This window comes from Amblyomma maculatum, chromosome 7 (assembly GCF_055883805.1).
Source record: "Amblyomma maculatum isolate TAMU_Amacu chromosome 7, ASM5588380v1, whole genome shotgun sequence".
NCBI lineage: Eukaryota > Metazoa > Arthropoda > Arachnida > Ixodida > Ixodidae > Amblyomma > Amblyomma maculatum.
The window spans coordinates 59,876,046-59,886,649 of record NC_139350.1 but is presented as its reverse complement, the minus strand read 5'-3'; the positions used below and the strand labels follow the sequence as shown (position 1 = coordinate 59,886,649).

The 10,604-nt window shown below is 44.6% G+C and overlaps 1 pseudogene; it reads right to left on the bottom strand.

Annotated features, from left to right (window-relative positions):
* Positions 1 to 1,160: 1,160 nt before the first annotated feature.
* On the bottom strand, positions 1,161 to 8,978 carry LOC146183525 (tubulin beta chain-like; annotated as a pseudogene).
* Positions 8,979 to 10,604: the final 1,626 nt, after the last annotated feature.

Genomic DNA, 10,604 nt, shown 5'->3' with positions numbered 1-10,604 from the left:
AGCAATCACCGCTGTCGCTTTGCCCGCGTTCCGCTTGCACCACCCACTTGCATCCATTTGACATTCATGTAGTTCTTAGTCCACACCTCCCGCACTGCTTGACGCCAGTGCACACCCGGATTTAAATCACTGCCTACAGAGACGTTGGGGACAGGGCCTGGCATCAACGTTCACAATGGCCGCATAGCCGCCACTTTGGTTCTACACCTTCCCTACTTCCAATTGATGGATGTGCTACCTCTATCCTTTTCTCTCGCCGCCATCTGCCATGTAGCCAGGCTTCCGCAGACCGTCACAGGTCATCCACGGGTCGTCCGCCCTCGCGGCAGCACTCACGCCACCATCAGAACGCGCTCCCGGGGTCAGATGTCGGCGGCTGTCCCTATAATACTACACAGACTTGCCGAAGAGACAGTGGTTGCACGGCCGGCACCTTTGAAGCAAAATGGCTGCCCAACCGACTTCTCTGTACTTGCTAGAGATGCTCGAAGCAGTTACCTCAGTTATGCTCCTATTTGTGAAGTCGATCACAAAATTGCGTTCTCCGAGCACTGTCAGCTTGCATGCAGGAATCACTTAGACATATGCGGCAGAACTCCTGGGGTCCAAGGCGTTTGCTCCTGTAGCCAAAGAGCACGTCAAGGACTATCAACCACGGACACATTTCCTCCAGTTTTGTTATTTTCTTTTCTTGAGAGACTGCTCCAAAGCTAAATAAAAAACTTTTTCGTGCACTTTGATGCAATTTCATTATTAGTGATTTATTCTAGTCACACTCTTTGTACACCTAATCTTCTCTTTTCGTGTTTTTGCTTTAAGCTCACCACAGGGACAGGTAACGTCTATCAAATTCAGCTTGTGAGCGTAGGATAACTAGTGACACTTCATCCGGCTTTGCATCTTACTTGTTCTTCGAATACTACTATAGCATTTAAAGTATTTCGCATACATTTAGAACACACAAATGCATTGCATTCTATGTATGGCATTTTTGGCCGAAGCGTGATCTTGAGCAGGCACTGTTAAGGTCGCTTGACATTGTAAATCAACAAAGCCGGCTTGTGAGGGTTACATCCAGCAAAGGTACTGGACAATTCCGGGATCAGACAGTGGGCCGCTACTACGGTAGCCATGACATGAAAAGGCAGAAGCTTCCACCGTCACCACCTGGCCGCTCGGCCACTGTCATCCTCGCCCGTCATCCTTGAGGCCCTCGTAGGGCTCGGTCGCCAACCAAGCCTAGAAAGACCCGGCAGCCTCCCGATGGAAACCGTCCCGCTAGACTGCCGTTCCTGCACAAAAACAGGTATAGCACTGTATAGGAATGAAAAGCTGTTTGTGCCAAACCCGGTATCCCCATTCTGATATCTGAGGCACTTCAACTGGGGCGGCGGAAATACAAGGATAGTGAGGAAGTGGTAGACGAAATCAAAGAGGTGAGCGATGGAAAGAAAGGACAAAGTAGGTAAAAATACAAATAAATAAATATATACGCTATGGCACAATGCGCATTAGTTTATAAGAGGCCCGCCCGCAGATGTCTTAGGACGCTGAGCACTTCGCACATCTGGCGGGCCTCCGCAATAGCTCTAAATCCAGAGGCACAAAGGACAGATTGTACACGATTTCAAATTCGGGCACCTCGAAACTCTATATATTTTCTGAGACATTGTGCATGAAATGTATGCCCAAAGCAGATCAATATTCTTTTAGCACTTTCTCTACTTCTGGCCATCTGCCGCAGTCTCCCGCTTAGTTTGGGAAAAGAGTTATAAGCGTATTTTAACACTAGTTTCTGCCCTGTTCCTCAGCTAACCAGAGGACTTAAACCTCGAAGGTGTCCAGTTCCCCTCATTTAACAGAGCTACCTAGATGAGAACTGACGTCACCGACGTACCCAGTAAATCCTGCTCACCTTTTTTGTGGCCATCAACGCGCTCTACGTGCTTGTAACAAAGACAGGTTGCATTGCTTAAGTGATCCGATGATAGGTACATTGCCACTTAAGTATACCAGGTGTTGTAGCTGGGAAGGTCGCCATGCAAATATATTTGAATATAGCCTTTTTGACATACGAAAACAGGTTCGGATACCTCGAAGCAGATGAGAAATATTACCATATTAAAGTGTCAGAGAATAGAGAGAGAGAGAAAACTTTATTGTCGGGAGTTGTCTTAGTGGAAGAGCCAAGTGGCCGTTAGCTGGTGGCTTGCAGCGACTTCTTCAGCGTGGTTTACGGCGCCCAATTGTATACCGGGGCTCGCGTTACGCAGCACTTCCTCTCAGGATTCAAGTGAGGGAGCTTCTATGAGAGTCTTGGGAGGCGGGTCCTCTGAGCAATCCCACAGGATATGATTAAGGTCGGCTTTCTCTTCGCACTTAGTGCATGATGAGCTTATGCTGTCCAGAATTATGTGTGAGTAAACCGCAGGGTTGGGGAAGGAGTTTGTAGTTTCCTCCAAACAAGAATAGTTAGCCCGCTTACTCTATAAGAAGCTTCTCTAGACTGCGCAGGAAAAATGTTATGTGACTTTTGCGTTAGAAGATGTCGGCGCCGAAGGCGTTGCTTAGAGCGCAGGTTTTTAGGACGCGCCTCTTTTCGCGGCATATAGCTGAAACCTGCTGTGCCACAGCATCGAGGGTAATCACGTGTTCGAAATTATAATAGCTGATCAGGCTATTAGTAATAACCGGCTGCAAATATTTGTTTTATTTTTTATGTACAAACATACTGCGAACCGTGGTTAGGTCCAAGCAAGTAGGGCACTATATATAGCAAAGAAACAAGCAGATAAGATTATACAAACCGAAGCAGTTTACAGCATAAACGCACTTACAACATAGAGTTTGCAATGTAATAAAACCAAGACACTTACAAAGAACTTTCAAAGGCAAAAAAAGGGGAATATATATATATATATATATATATATATATATATATATATATATATATATATATATATATATATATATATATATATACACATTATATGCATATGCATATACATATACACATACATACATATATATGCATATATATATATATATATATATATATATATATATATATATATATATATATATATATATATATATATATATATATATATATATATATATATATAGCGAGGAGCCTGCAGTCAATAAACCTCGTTTTTCAGAAAGAGCCACAAGGCACGACACAAAATTCAAGAACGCGAGCAGCTAGTTCATGGAGGTGACCTGGGGCAAACAGTTCCACTCAGCGATGGTGCGAGGAAAAAACGAAAACTTATACAAGTTAGTTCGAGCAAAATAAGGAGAAAATAAATCTGTGTGGTAGTACCGAGTGTTTCTGGCTGGTTGAGGAATGAAATATTGTGACGGGTCAAGTCCTAGTTTATTGGTCAGTAAAAAGGAAAGAAATTCTAAACGAAAGTTTTTTCTCCGATCTTCAAGGCGTGGTATATCGTGAATTTGCATTAATTCCGAAGGCGAATCTGATTTCAAAAATTTAGAGAAGACGAATCTCTCAGCTTTTCTTTGCACTTTTTCAAGCTTTTTTATATTTCATTGTAGTGTACGGATCCCACACTATGCACGCATATTCAAACGTGGGCCTGATTAAAGAAAGATAGCTAAGAAGTTTTACATCAGATGGGGAATTTCGAAGTTAATGCCTGAGGAAACACAGGTTTCTAAATTCTGCACTACAAATATTGTCAATATGTGTATTCCAGGATAGGTCACTTCGAATTGCAACCAGATGCCTACATTTAACAGTTAAAAAGTTAATCATCAAAAGTTATTTGTATGTTTAGCCATACCATTTGTAAACATACCATGGTATGTTTAGCCTCTTCCTCTCGCAGTGATAACTTTTTTATCTTATTTGTATCTTCAAACTATTCTCAGGAAAACCCGCGATACTTGCTGACGGGTGAGGCGTCGACGGACGACCTCTCGATACTGTTTTCACCTCCCTATGTACGGCGGGAATGCTGGTGTTTTTTGTACCACTCCTGTCTTCAGTGTATCCTGACAATGACTTCATCTATCATTCGACGCTTTCGTGAAACCAGACTAACGCGCTAACGTCATGTGCCGACGCTGGTGGTAACGTCAATAAAACGCGTCCAAGGCTGCTCTGGAAAACGTAGTCGTGAAAGGGACTGCTGCAATTTCTGACGCTACATTTCCAAGCTGAAAGCTGTCCTGAATACTATCAAGCCATCAGAAAAGTAAGGCTTTACAAAGGATAACGCGGCCTCAGTGGACGTTTTCCGCACAAGTGGTATCATGTTTGTCTCGCGCTAAGTGCCTGTTCCTATCAGGACTGTTGGTGATGGGAGGCAGCCATGGCACAACCAAATCACGAAGCTATCACGCGAAAACCTTAACGCCTGTTTGGGTTTATTTCCCTCTAAGCCCAGTGGTGTGAACCTGGATGCTTGCTTCTACAGCACAGTGGAAGCCCGATGCATGTGTCTGACGGCGACAATTTACGTAATGCCCCAAATTCCCCCTTTAATTTTGCCTTGTAAGTTAGTCGTTTCTACAACACCCTGAGAACGAAGAAAACGTGGTCAGTGTCTGCATGTTCAGTTTCAAAAGAACGAAGTCTAGGTGCGAAACACTTTACAGTGCCTTGAAAAATAGTCAAACCAGTGGTATACAGAATCAGAGTAAATAGCTATACGTCAATATTATTATTCGCAAAAGAGGCCTTTACTTGGCGTACGGACATGTCTCCTGTTGAAGAAAGTGCCCGGGTCGTCTCCTTGCGACTAGAGTATGCAACAGATCTGCTATGTTCAGTGCGGTCGCTACGAGAATTGTCGTACCTTGGCTGAGAGTAAACTACTTTCAGGCTTCCGGCAGCTCTCGTCCAGTCTGCTTATTGCGCAGCCACACTTGTGCCCTCCCCTAGTAGACGGTATAGTAAAAAAATCCCAGTTATTGAACTACCGTCTATAATAGTGAACTCAGTTTATGTGCTTTTAGTCTGTCCCAAGAGATAACTGGTAAAGCCATACAGTGCAGCTTAGTCGACTTTTTGGTCGTCAATTGCAGATTTTAGTTATGCAAGCACCAACAGGAGACGAAAAGCTCACCACAGTTTACAAAAAGCTGCCGATAACCATCAACCATGAACAAACATTTCTAGCGTCCGCAAGCGCACGGCGCCGCGGCGCACGGCGTTAAAAGGAAACTACCTCCAAATCCTTCCACATGCAGTTTAAAGTCTGTGACAAATGTCACTTAATGCTGGCACAGATAAGCTGGTATACAAAAACGGCCTAGAACAGTATTCTGCTCTCAAAAGAAATTTTTTTCTTTGTCTTGCGCCCTACTGCTCTTTGAATAAATTGACACAGAGGTGCAAACAGAGGAACACACTTCTTTTCAAACAAACAAGTGCCACGTGCACTTGACTGTCACTGCACAGAAATTAAAAAAAAAAAAAAGGTGTGACAACTGCTTCCTGCTGCCGAAGACCTGGGAACAGAAGCAGGTGTCCATGTCCATGGAAAGTTTGCGGAGTTCAGCATTCAGATGTCCCAGGAAGCCTGGGAGGGAAATATATGTTCGATTAAGTTAATGAATTCTCGCAGTCTATGTTGTGTGTTGTCTTGTGTGGCACTAGAAATTACACCGCTCATGAGACTGCAAAAGCTAAAATAGTCAATAAAATATTGACGTCGCAATTTACTGCCCGGCTCAAACCTTACAAATTATGCATTTAAGGTTTACTTTCAGTACCGAATTTGGTTTTCCTGTTATGTGCCCTGGCCACCTGCAGCACCCAAGAGACCAAAACAGCTGCATCAGATATCTGCACCACCGCTTAGGGTATTACAAGGAGGAATAAAAGGGAAGAAAAGGTGGGGGGAGGGGGTTACATATGCTATATATGACGAGATAGTACAAACTCAATTCGCGGCAAACAGGCTTAATGGTATATGCAAAGTTTTGGACAGTTCATACCGAAAGAAATAAAGAAAATTATCTCGAACATCTTGAGCCATAGTTCACTATTTTTATACATAGCGGATGTCATAACAGACTTTCTGTATTGATGCCTATTTTGGATAATAATTGCTGTGGAAAAATTCGAATGTCTTTTACTGGCTTTTACCACTTGCCGTTTAAGCTTCCGTTAACTTGATGTTTCTTCTATTTTCTCTGTAAGCATTATTGAATGAAGGGTTCAAACAAAAGGCTACTCAAGTATTGATTTAATGTGACAGAAAAGTCCCATGGTAAATTTCCAAATCCCAAAACTGCCACTGCTTTATTTCCAATGTAGTTAATATAACTATGCCATCCATATCTGGTGGAATACAAAACGCCTAGTTATTGAATTTCTTGCTTGTAACAAAAGTAATGTCAATAATTTATAGCAACACGTCCACAACACGTTTTCTTTTAAAAGGTTATTTTATGCGCATGATGGAGACCATGCTAAGGTCCCAGCAGAAAGGGCACTGTACAGGTCAAGAAAGGAACATGGCAAGTACCAATTACGAGAGAGCTATGAGACACAACAGAACTCGAAATAAAATACAACGCGAAGTGAGTGTTGGACCGTGAGAGGGCAAGTCGGCCGGCTACAGTCTCAGTCCGTGAGGGTGGAGCGAAAGACTTGCGGTGCGAGTTACATTGTGGATTAAGGTGAAACGCGGCTAATTCAGCCGGCCCGCCCTTAGTGGAGAAAGATAACTTACATGGGGCGTCACTGGTTTCAATTAAGATTAAGTGCATCCTGAAACCTGCTTGGCTTCCTGTAATTAGTTGGTGCAGCAAGTATGCTTACTTCAAGTGTAGGCCTCAGGCACGAATGCCGGGGTTGCTTTCTATTTGTATTTGCTGTAGCAAAGCATTTTTGCAAAACGAGTGCTGCGAAAGGCACTTCATGCATGTTCGGCTCTTTTGAATATGTGTAAATGTTTTCTGAATAACAGTCGCGGCCGCTACGTTTCCAGTGAGCCTCACATTGAACCGGTCACTGCCGTCACTAGAAGCAGGCGATGGAGGGGCGTTAAAATCTCCAGGGACTGAAGAAAATGAATTGATTCGCTTCATTACAGGAATACAGTACTGTGCGCAGCTTTGAAACTCAGCGCAGGCATGAGGTCACACCTTACATAATTGCAGAGACCAAGTGGTTAAGATCTCCATACGTGGGAGTCGTGAAACTCTGGTTCCAGAAGCAGAGGTAGTAAAGTGCTTCGTTCTCTATGCAGAAAATTGCATCGGCATTTTTCACCGGCCGGTGCATGGACAGGGTGGCATTGTAGGGCTCGACGACAGTGTCCGAAACCTGGAGGTAGACGCAGAAAGCTACTCAGAAATGGGCGCGCTCATACCGGCGAAGGGAATTTCGAGGAGAATATCTTGTGAAAGTCCCTTGCGCGATCAGATTCAAATGCACGGAAATTGTGACTCAAAGACAATGCCATACCTTAGGATAAGGGACCACGCTGAACGTGTTCATGACGCGGTTACTCCACGCGGATCTTTGAGATGAACAGAGAGCTCATGCCAGATGCGGTGGCACCCCCCAGGCATTGGGTGAACTGGAAAGCCTGCGGGCAATCACAGTTCTCCGCATCCCTGCGAACTATGTCGGTCACCGACTCTACCTGTTCGGCGCCCTCCGTGTATTGGCTCTTGGCCCAGTTGTAGCCTGCACCACACTGGCCTGAAGAGCAGGTATGAAAAAGCGTGTGTTAAGACATGTTCAAAACCAAATCGAGGAAAATAAAGTCCCCTACATTTATGTGCTGACGGAATGCCCGATGGGGAAACGATAAGAATGCAGAAATGAAACAGTGGGCACTGAATAAAAACCCTCTTAAGCATTGCAGACTCCTAAAAACAAAAGTGAGAAGAAAACAGCTTAAAAAAAAAAAAAAAAACTTCTGGAGTGGAAGGTGCGCCCGTCGACTGAAGCCTCAGTTCAGTTCAGCTCAGTCGTTCAGTCGTTTCCGACTCTTCGTGACCCTATGGACCATATCACGCCACGCTTTCCGATCTCTCACTATCTTCCTAACATCATATAACTTCATCTGCAGCGCCTCGAGGATGCCATCTAACCATCACGTTCGCTGCCTACCCCTTTTCCGGTGACCCTCAACCTTTCCCAACATCAAATCATTCTCCAGCGACTCATCTCTTCTCATCAGATGACCAAGGTAGCTGAGCCTTAACTTTAGAATTTGACGCTCCAATGAGCAGTCAGGGTTTATGGTCGACAATATCGACTGATTTGATCTTCTGGCAGTCCAAGGAACTCTCAAGAGTCTTCGCCAGCACCACAATTCAAACGCGTCAATTCTTCGGCGGTCAGCCTTCCTCACAGTCCAACTCTCGCATCCATACATCACAACTGGAAAGACCATAGCACGAGTTATACGGATCTTGGTTGGCAAACTAATGTATCTGCTCTTTACTAGGCGGTCAAGGCTAACCATGGCTCTCTTTCCCAGAAGCAGGCGTCTCCTAATTTCATGGCTGCAGTCTCCTTCCGAGGTAATCTTGGAGCGCAAGAAGTGAAAATCTGCATTTATGTGCTGACGGAATGACTGATGGGGAAACGATAAGAATGCAGAAATGAAACAGTGGGCACTGAATAAAAACCCTCTTAAGCATTGCGGACTCCTAAAAACAAAAGTGAGAACAAAAGAGGTTATAAAAAAAACTACAGGAGTGGAAGGCGCGCCCGTCGAGTGAAGCCTACACGACGCTATCTTGAGGGTGCAGGAAAGCGAGCCAGTTGCCAAAGAGCGCGTCTGCTGAGCGCACAAAGAAGTAGAGGGTGTTCAAATGCGCGGCATTTAACACGGTTAGCACATATATTGTTGGTTAATGCGGGGCTTATGGCTTCACGAAGCGTGTAAAAACGACAACAGGAGCCACTTTTCCCAAATGGCGCTCGTTATTGCTCATTGTGAACTGGCCGTGCACCTCGGATTGCGGCGCATACATGCAGACATGTAGCGATTGTTTCTTTACTGCTAGGTTTCCCTAAGACCCGAACACTGCGAACGGGCTGTTTGTCGCGAGGGCAGGCTAGCAAAAGGCGGAGGCCACTTCTTTTTCGGTTCATTTTACTCTAGAATTTTTCGACTGGACTGAACATATAGCTTGGTGGCGCATACGCTCAGTGCCGGCTCTGTTATTCCCTCTACGGCTATAGGTGCTGGTAATTAGTATAAAGGATCAGCACAATTTCTTCTCCGTATAAAAGTACAGAAGGCAGATGAATCTGCGCGCGATTATTACGGGAAGGTATAGAAATCGCTCGGTCGGAAAACCGTCATCGTACTCTAAATTAAAAAAAAAAGAAACATTCCAGAAAAATTAAAATTACAAGTGCCCACGAAAAAAGTGACATACTCGCATTTCCTGTCCTGTTCACCAATTGGTACTGTGGTGTTTCTGCTATTCCCACGACTGAAGGTGAAACGAAAAAGAGTTTTGGAAAACGACGCAATCTTGGAATATGAACCCTGGCATGCAGAAAAAATCGGGGGCGTTCTCAAACCTCCTCCTCCTCATCATCATTATCATCAGCCTGATTATACCCACCGCAGGGCGAAGGCCTCTCCCATATTCCTCCACTTAACCCGGTTCTGTGCTAGCTGCATCCACTTGACCCCTGCGAACTTCTTAATCTCATCCGCCCACCTAACTTTCTGCCGCCCCCTGCTACGCTTTCCTTCCCTTGGAATCCAGTTTGTTACCCTCAGCGACCATCGGTTATCCTCTCTTCGCACTACATGTCCTGCCCATGTCCATTTCTTCTTCTTAATTTCTACTAGAATGTCGGTAACTTGAGTTATTTTACTGACCCACTCTGCACGCTTTCTATCTGTTAATGTTACCCCCACCATTTTTCGTTCCATAGCCCTCTGGGTTGTCCTCAACTTAAGTAGAACTCTCTTGGTTAGCCTCCACGTTTCAGCCCCATAGTGAGTACAGGCAAGATGCAACTGTTGTATACTTTCCTCTTGAGAAACCTCCTCAGCTTCGTTGTAAAATGGCTTAGTCGAAAAGAAAGGTGCAGTATCCCACATTTCTGTATATAAACCTGGATAACGCCGTTCAAGGAAAGGACGTCGCTACATCTGGAAGCCTTCATTCCGATATCTCGAATGTTCAAGGTGAAAGTCTTTAACAGCTCGCGAGTGGTGTCCGCAGTGTGCTCGTAACATCTGAGTGCAAGACATGTCCGCGAGATTCCGCGGGACGTCGCTGGAGGTTTGGCATATGGTGACTGATAGTTATAGTTAGTTACAGATAATGATAGTCAGAGATGAAAAGGAGTAAGAGAGTGGGAAGAGTCTGTAGAGGCTCTACCTCTGTCTTCCCCCTTCTCTCTTTTCTCTCCACTCTCTTGCCTATCCTCTATCCCTCCCTTTCTCATATTTTCTCTTGATCTCTGCTCGTCTTCCCGAGAGAAAAAAAGGAAGAAATAATGGTAAAGTGCTTGTCTGTACTGATATCAAGCAGTGAACTGATAATGTTACAGCATGCAGATTTAAGAAACCGGGTACACGGCACCCTAGTCAGCCATCTTAACATTTGGATTCGGTAGAAAGGAAGGCGCAGCATTTCAT